Genomic DNA, 14,724 nt, shown 5'->3' on the forward strand with positions numbered 1-14,724 from the left:
AACAGCAATACCTTATGTTTGGTACTAGTGCTCCATATCTGTTTTCAGCACTAGTACCCATTATAGGAATTCTACGTCATCATGTCCTCGTTGACTGTTATAAGCTCCAATCTGAGAAAATGTCAAATTCGACGTTGCTCCAAACCACGCCTTCTCAATTCCCAAAGCATGACTTAGACCACTATTTTTTATGGAAGAACAGTTCCAAACATATTGGCGTTTCTTGAAGCACCATTTTTTTGATGTGGCGCTGATGTATCACTATTTTTTTGAGCAACAGCATCAATGCCAAATAGACGCAAAGTTTTCAATTCAAAAATTTTGACAAGCACCATTATATTTTTTCCACATTTTCAGTTTGATGCATCGTTTCACTCAAATCTATTAGGATACCATTTACATTTGAAATTGGAAAAATGTCTAAACTCTCAATATTTATCGCTTTTCAAGACGTGTGATACAATATTGAACCATGGTTTTAAAAAATGACGGTTCAAAAAACCATGCTTTGAACCTTGTGTATATCTTGAAAAGAAACCAAATTCATTATTGTAGCAAGAGGACCTTGGTCGGATCAAGTCTCATGGCCAAATTTTTCCTTTTAATTTGTTCTCTATTATATTATGACCAACTTTAAGCTCAAAATAGGGGGATCAATTGGTCTAGATTTGGTCCAATATCAGTCCATTATAGATAGAATAGGTTGAATCCAATCTAATGAATACTTTGGACCATTATGGATCGATCCAATTCAATATCTGCTTGTGGCACCTCGGCAAGTTGGGACACCACGAGATGCTTGAACCTTGGTCTTGGCCGAGGTACCCAAGATGCCCGAGCTAACCTGGCCAACTGAAGTGTTGGAATGTGTTGAGTTGTCACCTAGTCATCAAGTCGTTCCATGTGTTCGCGTGCTAATTGGTTAAGCCAAATTACCCCTCATCAATTGCTCCCCACTCCCGTGCTAGAGGTGCTCAACTCGAGGCGAGATTTCACGACAAGTCTAGGTGGATTTGGCCCAGTCTCTAGTTTGGCCGAGGTCTGGCCTATGGGTCAAACCCGAATGACCCAACTAGCTCTACCATAGAGCTAGATTGCGTCTCAAGAACGCGTGAATGTCATGCGGACTATAAACTTCATGGACATCAAACACGCACTCAACCGAATTTGACCTCGAAAATCAAGTGACCGCCCTCCTAAGAACCATTGGATTTGATCGATTTGGGTTGCCCATGATCGACAATACCGACTATAAATAGGGGCTTTAGGGGCCCATATACCTTTGTCCTGTTTAAGTTCTCGCACTTGGAGGTCACGCGTTCTCTTCGTGCCTTCAGTGTCACTAGGTCAGTTGTCAAGGCCAATCTTTCTCTCCTATTCGATAAGTCGTCTCTCCTGCTTAGTTCATTCTTTTTTCTTCCATTATGTCGGGTAGTAGTGAGTCTAGTAAAGAGAGAGTGGAGTCTGGTCGGGCCGACGAGGGTACCTCGGTTCAAGACCGACGAGGTTCCCATAAAAGGGTCTCATCCTCTAGCCAGGATTGGACAAACTCGATAAGCCTTATCAGCTCACACAAAGTCCATCTTCGGGTGTGAAATGGACTCCGGATAACGCAGGCCAAAGATCTCGAACATGTTTTGTGAGGCCTATAGCAACTCACCTATATAAGGGCATCACCTCCAACCACATAAGGTATGTGCAATTTAGCTCTCTAGCTCTTTTACTTACAAGCACTCAAGCTCGCAACTACACTCTTCGCTAATTTAAGCATCAAAGTCTCCACACTGGGTAAAGCACCCTGGGTCCTTTAATTTTATATGAATTTTGATGTATACAATTGCTTATATATACAATAATTAAATAAATTAGTATAATAAAATTGAAAACAATTATTTATTTTATTAATATATTATATACTATATTATTATATGATTATAATTTATATAATATATTATATTATATATATATATATATATATAAATATATATAATGTATAAACATATTATATATATAATATATAAATAATATATATGGGTTGTGTCACGAGTGGCATGGCCCGCTTGGTCATGCTATGTTGGCCCGGCCCGCAAACCTAAAACCCCAAGCTTAGCACGACCCACACAATCGTGTTGGGCCAATCCAAAGTCGAGCCGAGCCACAGGCAGCATGACCTAATTTACACCTCTATCCATTCCCCTATCCATTTTTAATTAGTTTTCAACTTTTATATATAATAAATTAATGTAAACATAACACACTAAATTTATTATTATTATTATTATTATTATTATTATTATTATTATTAAATATATATATATATATAATGATATATCTTTTATAATTTTAAATATAATTATATAAAACTTATATATTAAAACCAATAAATATTATAATATAATTGGATTGGATGGAGTCAAATCTGAATCTGATTTGATTATTAATTGGGTCCCCTCTTTAGTCCCGTTTAGCACCTATCCTACTATATATATAAATATTAAAATTATTTTCTCCTTTTTTTGAATTTTTTATTTTTTATTCCATGTCATTTTTGAAACAACCAATGAAATGCACTTTCCCAATAATCTAAATAATCTCTTCTCCTAAAATTTCTCCTAAACTACCACCCCCACTTTCTCCAAAATTATCTCTAATTCCTATTTATCATCTCTCCTACTTTTTATCTATATCTATCTAAAGAAAGTTTGAATTAGAAATTTTAACAATTATTTAAATATTCTAACAAAATCATATAATAACTTTAAAATATTTATTAAAAACACAAAAAATAATTTTATATTTTTACAAAATATATCATGAAATTATGTACTAACAATTTAAATTATATTTTTCTAGATTATCAATTTAAATGTTTTTCAAATATTTAATAATATTTAATAAATTTAAATAAATAAAGTTCAAATAACAAAATAATTGAAATATTTTATTAGGGTCATTTATTAGAACACACTTTATAGTTTTACATATTTACTTAAACATAACTTATAGTTTTCATTTTACTAAAACATCCCATATATTTTACATCTTGTTTACTTAATCAACCTTTCATTAAGGAGTGTTTGTTTTGCCATTAGGCCCATGATTTTTTATTCCAAAAATAGGCTTAACACTTTTTTTATACACAAAACAAAATTGGCCAATATAGCCAATAGAGTGGTTGTCCATGCCTTATTAAGGGCAAGAATGGTATTTGTATTTCTATTTTTTTCTGATTAAATTAATTTAAACGAACATTAGGGTCATCACTATCATTTTCCACTGTCATCTAATGGAAGATTGATTAAACCCATTGCAAATTATAAGTGGTGTTTTAATAAAATGCTACTATAGGGTATATTTTAGTAAATCCACAAAACTATAAGGGTATTTTAGTAAATGATCATTTCTATTATTTATCTTTTGCTTAATAAATCCCATGCATCGCACAGGTCCCCGCTAGTTGATCTATTAAAACGTTGAATTGGTCAGAAAAATGCTACCCAAGATAGTTGATCCACTAAACTATGTAACTTAGACAATGGTTCATAGGTTGCATTATAAAAATGTTTAAAATCAACTTCAAACAAAATAAAAGGAAATCAAAAAAGGCATTTATGTCCTAATTCCTAAACACATTACACTAGGGTTTTCTTCGTAGTGTTTTGTTTTTTCTCTTCAAGAGACTCCTTGTCTTCAACAACGACAAGTCCTTCACAAGTCTACAACTCATCTTCTTCTTCCCTACCTGCAAATCACAATTCAATGTCTCAAGCACAGGTTGAGTTTGAAACTGCAAAGAAAATGCTTCAACCTGCAGCTCATATCTTCTTGAGAAGAAGACGCAAAGTTGGTTTCTTTTTTCTTGATAAAGTTCTACAGCAACGAGACAGAGACTTTTTATTATGTTAGCTAGATACAAGATCAAAAGTTGAGGAAAAAACAAGAAAACCAAGAATAAGAACAACAAGAAACATATTGTGAAAAAAACATAACCAAGATAATCAAACGTAGCATACAAGATCGAAAGTTGCTAACTCATTTATTTAACTTGGGCAACCAAAAGAAGAGGGATGTTGTCTAAACTGATCAGTCAAATGAGCAGTAGATGAGATGTCCTGACAAACTGGATGGTTGAGCTAGATCCATAACTTGTGCACATAGAAGGTTAGAAGCCCTCTGGTCGTTCCCCAAGGAGAAGCACTTTCATGCTCAAGTCAATAAACGAACTTGGGTGTTAAACCAAGTTGAACCACCATAAAGGGAAGGGGTGTTTCGACGTTCAGTTGAACCACCATTGCATCAAATCTACTTATTGGGTAACATATATACTAGCGGAGGGGGCCCTGCATTGTAGGGGCTCACTCATAAACTATCAGGCTCTAGCTCGACTCGAATTAGAGACTTGAGCTTGAGCTCGAGCTCAACTCGAATCAAAAGCTCGGAAGTTTGAACTCTAAGGAAAACTCCGATAGCTAAGTTAGAACTCTAAGGAAAACACAGAGAGTTAAGAGTGTTGAAAGTGCTAGCTTCAATACCTTTGCTTCGTGAGGGTCGAGGTCCTCTTATACCGGAGCTCAGTCACATCAGGCGTAACCGCCACTGCCCTAGCCGTTACTACCAGGGCTGAGGTGGTAGGTGCAGGCTGCTGCTGTAGGGTACAGACTTGTTAGGCGTGACATGCTCTTTAGAGACAGTAGACATGGCACTGGCTGGCAAGAGATGTGTGCACTGCCACCAGATCTAGCAAGTATGGATGTCAGGCGGATCTTCCCCGCAGGCTGCCGAGCTACATTGCACCGAACCGCCTGGGGCTGGGTTGCCTTGCACCGAGGTGTCGAGGTACGTCGAGATGCTCGCACTGGAGGCAAGCCTTAAGCAAGTACGAGCAGGAGTCTTGACAGTGTTGTCCCAAGGTGTTTCTCCCTCAGGACACTTAGCCAAAAGCTGGGGTGCTCCCTTCTTAGGGAGGGAGAGCTCGGAGCCCCTTAGGAGGAGCACCGGTCCCGAGCTCGGGGCGATCCACCCTCAGGCTTGGGGCGAGCTGGGCCTTGCTTCTCGGCGAGTTGTCACACCCACCGAGTAGTTCGGTCGGGCCTCAGCGAGCTTGTTACACCAAGTTGTGGCCAGGCTATCACGATGAGTTGTCACTTATGCCAGGTCATGTCCACGTGTCCTCGTGCTACGAGGTTGGGCCAGATCACCCTACATCAATTGCCCCCCACTCCTTGTGCTAGGGGTTCTGACCCAGTTGCGGGGAGTCCGCGGTTTGCCGGGTGGATTTGGCTCAGGGCCTAAGCTTTTTTGTCCGTCAGCTCATCGGTTGGACCGGTTCTTTGCTCGGCTCTACTAGGCGCAGCTCCGGTCGTGTACAATCTACGTGCTGATGTCACGTGACTTATGGACTCCACGGACGTCAAAAAATGCATTAAATCGATTTTTCCTCGAGGGTCATGCAACTGGTTTTCATGAGAACCGTTAGATCATTTCGATCTCAACCATTGATGCTCGCATACAGTGGCTATAAATAGTGGGGGTCCTGGCCATTTTTCCTTCGCCACAAAACCTCAGTTGTAGTCTTGGGCTCGCGTCCAAAGCCTCCAGCTCGGGTTAGTTCTTCCCAGTCCGGTTCATCTTTCTTTGGTGAGTCACCCTAGCTCCTCTTTAATTTCGTTAGTTATGTCTTCCTTCGATAGTCAGCTAGATGAGCCCGAGGTGGGTACCTCGGCTCAGGGTGACCCTGCTGGAGTCCAATCCCCCGAGGCACGGGAGGCCTGGGGTAAATTGGCGTCCACCTCTCACCGAGGTCGGATGCCGGACAGGTTCGGACCCTCTACTATGACCATGGAGAGGCTCTGCTACCTTATTTGGCAATACAACCTGCTTGGGGAGTACACCTACAGTTTACCTGCAGGTAACTTACCATGGGAGCACGACTCTAACGAGGTCGTGATCTTCTAGGAGCAGCTCATAGTTGGGCTTCACCTTCCCTTCCATCCACTTATAGTGGAGGTCCTAAACCATTTTAACATTAAGATAGACCATCTCCACCCAAACTCGGTCCGTAACGTGGTCGGGACCATCTCCCTCAACTACGAGTATGTCCTCCCCTTGAACTTGGACATATTTTGTTCCATCCTCACAATAAAGAAGAGTGCTTCATGGGTTCTCCCCGAGCACAAGAGGGCCTATTACTTGTCCCCTTGCTCGGGCTTCAAGTTGATGCATAAGCTCCCGAGCAAGATCCCGACTTAGAAGCAGGACTACTTCGTAGTCCAGAACCCCGCGGAGTGGCCCTTCCCCACTCACTAGAGGGCGGCTATCCAAGACCCCGGCATCGTCCTTGACAAGAAGACAAGGGAGATTCCACTCACTAGAGCAGGCTCATCTAGGCCGACTTGAGCTCGGGTAGGTAGTCTTAGTACCTTAGATGTTTGGCTTGCACCTTCCTTTTCTTTTACTCGAGTACTAATGCCGAGCTCTGTTGTAGGTCCCATGGAAGCGGATAAGCTTAAGGGGGATAGACTCTTCAAGCATATGAAGGGGAGGAAGAAGCGGTTTGTTAAGGGAGCTCGTATCGAGTCACCACTGGGCACCCTCAGGGCAGAGGCGAGTTGGACATGAGAAGGGTGTGTTGAGGGGCGAGCTGGACGCCCTCAGGGCAGAGGCGAAAGGCCTTAAGGAGAACAAGAAGTTCCTCCTGCACGAGGTGGAGTTCCTCAAGGCTGACATCGAGGAGAGACTGAGATATTTACTCAAACCAGAGAGGAGACAAAGATCAAGGCTGTCGTAGAGTATATCAAGTCTGACAAATTCGATGCCATTCTGGGGGAGGCCTACCACAAGGGGTTCAAGCTCAACAGGTGGCTGATAAGGCACACATACCCCGAGCTTGACACGAGCACCATCACCACCTCGCGGATCACGGATGAGATAGCTCGTCAAGCCATAGAGGATCCGGATTCCGAGGAGGAGGACGGTGACGAAGAAGCAGACACTCCTAATCAACCTGAAGCTCCTGAGGAGGTCCCGTGCGAAGATGAAGAGCCCCCGAAGTGATTGTTTTCTATATTCCGAGCCTACGAGCTCAATCTATTGTTTTTTTTTATCAAGCTCATTGTACAAAACTTACTTGTTATTGAAATTGACTTTTCGTTTCCAAGTGTCATTTTATTCGAGATCCTAGTTGAGTATGCGAAGTGATTGGCATAGTAAGGCATATGCCCGAACTGTCTTGTGGCGTACACCGAGGTGATTGACATAGTAAGGCATATGCCCGAACTGTCTTCTGGTTGTACGTTGAGGTGGGCTAAGCATCGCGGAATCTACTGGTCTACTTGCACCCTCGATACATCATGTACTGTGGTGCCGAGCTCCTTGGTCAGCTCGGTGTTTTAGCCCCTTGGCCGGGGGGGAGTGGCTTCATCCACCCTTAGAATTTGTTCGTGTCATAGAGGCGGATAGGATATTATGCTGGAGTCTGTTAGTTCGGCATTTTGGCCCTTAAGCCCTGAGAGTGACTCGTGGTTTGCTCTTGGAATTCGTCCTTGGCGTAGAAGCGACTGGGTTTTATTGTGTCGAGGTCTTTGTTAGCTCGGCATTTTGGCCCTTAAGTTCTGAAATTGACACATGGTCTACTCAGTTATTTATAGGTAATACTGCCTTAGGTTGACAATATTCCATGCCCGATGTACTTGTTTTCGTTCCAGGGTTTTGAGCTCGTATGTTCCATCCCTGAGTACTCACTTTACTCGGTAGGGTCCTTCCCATTTTGGACTGAGCTTCCGAACACCGGGCTTAGGCACCATAACCTTACGAAGAACCAGGTCGCCAACGCGGAGAGTCCGCTTTTTCACCCTGCTGTTATAGTACCGAGCTACCCTTTGCTGGTAGGTTGCGGTCCTGATGTATGCGAGGTCTCGTACTTCGTTAAGTAAGTCGAGGTTGGTACGTAGCTCGTCTTCATTTGCCCTGTCATCATACGCTTCTACTCTCAGCGAGGGAACTTCGATCTCGGCTAAAATGATTGCTTCGGTGTCATAAGTGAGGTTAAAGGGGTTTTCTCCTGTGGCAGTCTTTTTCGTGGTACAATAGGCCCATAATACACTAGGCAGCTTGTCTTCCCATAGTCCCTTAGCTCGGTTCAGGCGTGCCTTTAGTCCGTAAAGAATAGCTATGTTCGTGACTTCCGCCTGACTGTTTGCCTGAGGGTGCACTACTGAGGTGAAGTTCTGCTGAATTCCCATGTCTTAGCACTAGTATTGGAATTTAATGTCTTCGAACTGTTTACCATTATCGAGATCAGTACCCGAGGTAATCCAAAATGACACACTATGTTCTTCCAAAAGAAGTTCTGCACATTCCGGGTTGTGATTGTTGTGAGGGGTTCAACCTCGACCCACTTCGTGAAATAGTCAACTGCCACCACCAGGAACCTCCTTTGCCCTGTCGCTGGTAGGAATGGCTTGAGTAAGTCAATCCCCCATTGTGCAAATGGCCACGGGCTAGTGAGGTATTTTAGGTCGGCGATAGGCTGGTGGCGGATGTTGCTGTGCTTCTGACACTTGTCGCATTTTTTTACGAGCTCGGTCAAAATCTGCCTTCATCGTTGGCCAGTAATACCCCTGTCGTAGTGCTTTCTAAGCGAAGGCTCTACTCCCCAAGTGTCCACCACACAAGCCCTCATGAGTATTGCGGAGGACGAGCGCGACTTCAGAGGGTCACAGGCAACACAAGTAGGGGAGCGTGTAGGATCTTCGGTACAGCCGTTCGTCTATCATGACGTATTTGGTTGCCTGACGCTCTACCCTCCTGGCGTCATTATGATCTGTGGAAAGGGTCCCATGTAGCAGGAAGCTCGTGAGCAGATCAATCCAGCTCGGCTCTGCTTGAACGATGGGAGCGACATCCTCTACCCCCCTGAGAATGTTAAGCCGAGGCAAGTTCTCAATATACACAATTCTCATGGTGTTATCACCGGTGTTGGCTAACCGGGACAGGGCATCGACCTCAGCATTCTCTGTTCTTGGGATTTGTTGAATGAAGTGTGACTGGAAGTTGAGCATAGTCCCTCTTACTTTGGCCGAGTAAGCTACCATGGTTGGCTCGCGAGCTTTGTACTCACCCATAACATGATTGACCATGAGTTGGGAATCGCTACAGACGACAATGTGCTTGGCTTTCATTTCCTTTGTCAGATCCATCCCGGCTAGTAGCACCTCGTACTCTGCTTCGTTGTTGGATGCCGTGAACTCAAAGCATAGTGCGTACTCCAGTTTCACACCGCTTGGCCGGTACAGAATGATCCCAGCTCCGCTGCCTTACCGGTTTGACGAGCATTCAACGTGAAGGATCCAGTGTTCCTCATTCCAGTTCGCGTTTGACCTAACTAGGAGAGATGTCGTGCTGGTTGCTACTTCATGGTGCTCGAGCTCAACCAGCCCAGGAACCCCGGGTTCACCCGCACTAGGGGCCTCGTGTTTCATCGGCATCGTGACTTTGGATCTAAAGGTGCATTCTGTGATGAAATTTGCTAAACCTTGGGCCTTGATAACAGTTTACGGCTTATACTGGAGTTTGTATTCGCTAAGCTCAATGACCCACTTTGTTAGCCTTCCCAAGACCTCGGGCTTGAGCAAGACTTGCCTTAGAGGTTTGTTGGTGAGGATAACGATGGTGTGAGCTTGGAAGTACGGGCAGAGCTTTCGAGCAGCTATGACCAGTGTATAAGCTAACTTTTCTATCCCTGGGTACCTTGTCTCTGCTCCCTGCAACACTTTACTAACATAATAGACTGATTGTCGGACCCGATCCACTTCTCTTATTAGTACTGAGTTGATCACCTCGTCACTTGCCGAGAGGTATAGTTCTAAAACATCACCCTCTTCGGGTCGGGTTAAGACTGGTATGCTGGCAAGGTGCCTTTTGAGCTCGTTGAATGCGAGCTGACACTCTTCGGTCCATTCGAAGCCTTTGCTTTTTATGGCCTTAAAGAAGGGCAAGGAGCGATCTATTGACTTGGACATGAAGCGACTCAGGGCAGCTAACCGGCCGTTCAACTTCTGAACCCCCTTCAATTTTCGGGGTGGTCTCATTTCTAAATGGCTTTGATTTTGTCTGGGTTAGCCTCAATGCTTCGCCGGTTAATGATGTACCCTAATAACTTACCCGAGGTGACACCGAAGACACACTTATTCGGATTTAGTTTCATGTTAAATCTACACAAGATTTCAAAAACTAAATGTAAATCTTGTATTAAATCATGTGAAAATTGGGTTTTAACGACCATGCCATCTACATAACACTCTACTTTTTTGCCAATTAGTGCTCAAACAGTTTATTTACAAGTTTTTGAAAAGTGGCCCCAGCGTTTTTCAACTCGAAGGGCATGACCTTGTAACAATACAGGCCAAACTCAGTTATGAATGCAGTTTTCTCTTCATCAACTAGGTCCATCTTGATTTGATTGTATCCTGAATAGGCATCTAGGAAGCTCAACAACTCGTACCCCGAGGTCGCATCCACTAGACGGTCGATCCTGGGAAGTGGGAAGCAGTCCTTTGGGCAAACTCGGTTCAGGTCGGTGTAGTTGACGCACATGCACCATTTACCGTTAGGCTTTTTCACCAGAACGAGGTTGGCCACCTAGTTCGGGTAATGAACTTCCTTGATAAAATTGGCTGCAAGGAGCTTCCCGACCTCCTCGTCAACTGCCCTCCATCTCTGGGGCTAGGTTTCGTTTCTTCTACTTAACGGGCCTAACTACAGAATCAGTGTAGAGCTTATGAGTTATAATGTTGGGGTCTATGCCGGGCATTTCTGCCACCGACCATGCAAAAACATCTAAATTTTTAGTAAGAAACTAACCAATTGAGACCGTAGGGGTTCCTCAATAGAAGCACTGATCTGAAGTACCCGAGTTGGGTCCTCTGCCGAAACCGGGATGGGGATGGTCTCTTCGATAGGTGCAGCTCACTCCGCGAACTACTCCGCAGGTCGTTTTAGCTCGAGGTCGTCTGCTACCTTGGCCTTTCCTTTGAGGGCGGCTACGTAGCACTTACGGGACTCAAGTTGATCGCCTCGCGTCACTCCGACTCTGAAGTCTATAGGGAACTACATCGCCAGGTGGTAGGTGGAGACTACTGCTCGTAAGGCGTGGGTGATGGGCCGACCTACTATTGCGTTGTACAGGGAGGGGGTCGCGACCACCAGGAACTCATGGTTGAGCCTTACCACACTAGGCCAGGTGTCGACCTCCATAGGTATATTGACTCTCCCTAAAGGCTTGACCTCCTCACCGCTGAATCCCACAAGTGGAGTGTTTGCAAGCTTTAGATCGCTTTCCTGGAGTTGTAGCTAATCGAAGGACGCCTTGAAGAGAATGTCTGTCGAGCTGCCCGAGTCGAATAGGATGCGCCTGACCTCAAAGTCGTTGATCTTTATCTTTATGACCAGCGCGTCATCATGGGGATAATGGACCCCTCCGCATCGTCTTCTGTGAAGAAGATCAGTTCCTCCACCCTTGGCCGCCTCGGGGGGTTAAGCTCTTCCCTAGCGGCCTTACAGGCTGATGACCGAGCTGCAGCCAAAGTGCAGTCCGTGACAATTGATCCTCCGACAATTACATGGATGGTCCCTCGAATTGATCTCTCGTCGGGAGACTGCCTCTGCGGATGTTCTACTTGTCTGCTGGACTTGGGAGCCTCTTTATTTTGCTCCCCCTACCGATCTCCTTTATTATTATTATTGTTTTGTACAAAATTTCTCATATATCCGCAACAGATGATTTCTTCTATCTCGTCACAAAGGTTTTTACAATTTTCGGTACTATGACCGTGATCTCTATGAAAACTACAATACAAATTTTTATTCCTAACATTGGGGTCGGCCTTAAGCCTAGGTGGCCACTTCACATATGGGGTGTCCTTGATCGCCATGAGGATCTCGGCTCGCTTTGCATTGAGGGGCGTGTAGTCACTTTCTGCCCCCGGAGCTCAAAAAGGCTGAATTGGCTTTGCCCCCCGAGCTTGGTCCTTCTTCTTCTTGCTGTCACTTGGAGTTGGGGGCTCCGGTTTCCTTTTCCTTTTTTCAAGGGCATGCTCGCCCTTTTGGTTGATCTATTCCTCTGTCCCTATGAAATGATCTGCGAGTTCGAGGAACTCGGCCACGGTCCTGGGTTGGTTGACAACCATGTGCCACTTGAACTCCTTGTGGGTGATGCCCCGCTTGGCTGCAGTTTGCCGAACTATAGGGTGTAGGTTGGGGATCTGCAAGCAAGCGTCATTAAATCGCTTGATATAGTTCCAGATGGACTCCCCTTCCCTTTGGCACCTTTTACTGGTGACGAAGTGGGAGGTGAAGACCTGTACGAACTGCATCCAGCTCCTTATCAAACCTGGCGCGAGGTTTCAGTACCAAGTGCGGGCTACTCCTTTGAAAGTGGTGGAGAAGGCTACGCACATGCAAGACTCGCTTGCTCTGGCTAGATGCATCTAGGACTGAAAGGCGTCCATGTGCTCATTGGGATCGATTGACCCATTGTACTTGTCTAGCGGGGGAAGCTTGAAGTTCCTTAGCATGGGGACAACAAGGAGCTCTGGTGACAGGGGGGAAGGAACTGAAAGAAGCGGAGTAGCTTTCACCTCGCCCGAACTTACCTCTACCTTGCCTCTGAGTTTGGGTAGATTGCGGGTGGCAGTTCGGTGAGCTCGGTGACGCCTTCGCTGCTTCTTAGCAGGCTCGGCGTTGGTGCTGCTGGCCTCAATATTACTAAGCTCGATGAGCCCAGGGAAAGGCTCGGACAGTTGTCGGTAGCTACAAACAGAGGGGCCTTGTCCCAGGTTATCGGCCAACACCTCGAACCGGTTTTCGGTAAGCGGAGGTTTGAACTGCGAACGCTGAGGTGATACGGGCCTAATCGGCTAGGAAGCCCCCAACCTAACTACAAGCCGCAAGGCGAGGGTAGGGGGTATTTCCTTCCTTCCATGAGATGATACCGAGGTCTCTCCTCGGCAGTGAGGCTTGGTTGGCTGTGCAGCTGGATGCCGAGGAGGGAGTGAAGGAAATTGTGCTGATACTGGTATTGGGAAACCTAGTGCAACACTTGCTACTGGTGGAACTGAAGTTGCTAGAACTGTTGCATCTGAGTCTACATAGCTCGCATGCATTGCATCAGATCCTCAAGCTGACCTTAGCTGGCCACCAGAGGGAGGATGGTGGGTTCAGCGAAGGTTGTTCCAACTGTAGAGGGCAGTGGAACAGTCACGGGTGCCACTGTCTGAGGCACATTCAGACTAGGGACCCCGTCCACAGAGAGGGGAACGGAGAACTATCTGATCCAGACGATGGGTAGCTGGGATTGTTCCTCAGGGGTGTTTCGGCGTCCGGCGTTGCTGGAGGAAGCCATAGGTGTCGGTGATCCTGATGAGTTCTTTGGAGAGAGTTGCACAGAACTTAGAGGAAGGCCTTTTGAAGCGAATCCCACAGACGGCGCCAAATGATGCAGCATGATCTAGGCACTCCTAGATGGTTGAAACTTGGCTCCTAGCTGTGACAGATGGCACCTGAGATGAAGAGGAACGTGAAGGGTTCCCGGGGAGCTCTCCTGCGGGAACACTCAGATGGCTAAGTTAGAAATCTGAGGAAAACTCAAGGAAAACACAGAGAGTTAAGAGTGTTGAAAGTGCTAGCTTCAATACCTTTGCTTCATGAGGGTCGGGGTCCTCTTATACCGGAGCTCAGTCACATCAGGCGTAACCACCACTGCCCTAGCCGTTACTGCTAGGGCTGAGGTGGCAGGTGCAGGTTGCTACTACAGGGTACAGACTCGTCCGGCAAGCCGTGCTTTTCAGAGACGGCAGGCACGACACTGCCTGGCAAGAGATGTGGGCACTACCACCAGATCCAGCAGGTACGAATGTCAGGCGGATCTTCCCTGCAGGCTACTGAGCTACATTGCACCGAACCGCCTGGGGCTGGGTTGCCTTGCACCGAGGTGCCAATGTACGCCAAGGTGCTCGCACTGGAGGCGAGCCTTAAGTAAGTACGAACAAGTGTCTCGACGGTGTTGTCCCAAGGTGTTTCTCCCTTGGGACACTTAGCCAAAAGCTGGGGTGCTCCCTTCTTTGGGATGGAGAGCTCGGAGCCCCTTAGGAGGAGCTCGGGTCCCTTTGCACGGAGGGAGCTCGGGGCGCTCCACCCTTAGGCTTGGGGTGAGCTAGGCCTTGCTTCTTAGCGAGTTGTCACACCCATCAAGTAGTTTGGTGAGGCCTCGGCGAGCTTATTACGCCGAATTGTGGCCAGGCTATCGCACTGAGTTGTCACTTATGCCAGGTCATGTCCACGTATCCCCGTGTTACGAGGTCGGGCCAGATCACCCTACTTCAATGATGATGATAGAGAGTTGACATCAATAAATGATATTGCACATTGTTTTCAAAAAATATTTCAAAGCAATTGGATTGGAAGCAATTAACGATTTGTAGATATTGGACCTCTCATTTGGTGAAGAACAAAGAGAAGATCTTTTAAGAATGCCAATAGTCGAATAAACGAGGGAAAAGGTTTTATGGATTTATAGTCCTCACAAAGCACTTAGATCTAAATGGATTTATGGCATTTTTTATAAAAAAATACTAGTGTATTTTGGGGATTAAAGTAACTTAAATGGTCCAATAGTTTTTATTAATTGATAGTTATTAAAGAATTAATCATACACATTTAGTTTTCATA

This window comes from Nelumbo lutea, chromosome 1, assembly GCF_056320005.1.
Source record: "Nelumbo lutea isolate HS-2025 chromosome 1, American lotus-T2T, whole genome shotgun sequence".
Taxonomy (NCBI): Eukaryota; Viridiplantae; Streptophyta; class Magnoliopsida; order Proteales; family Nelumbonaceae; genus Nelumbo; species Nelumbo lutea.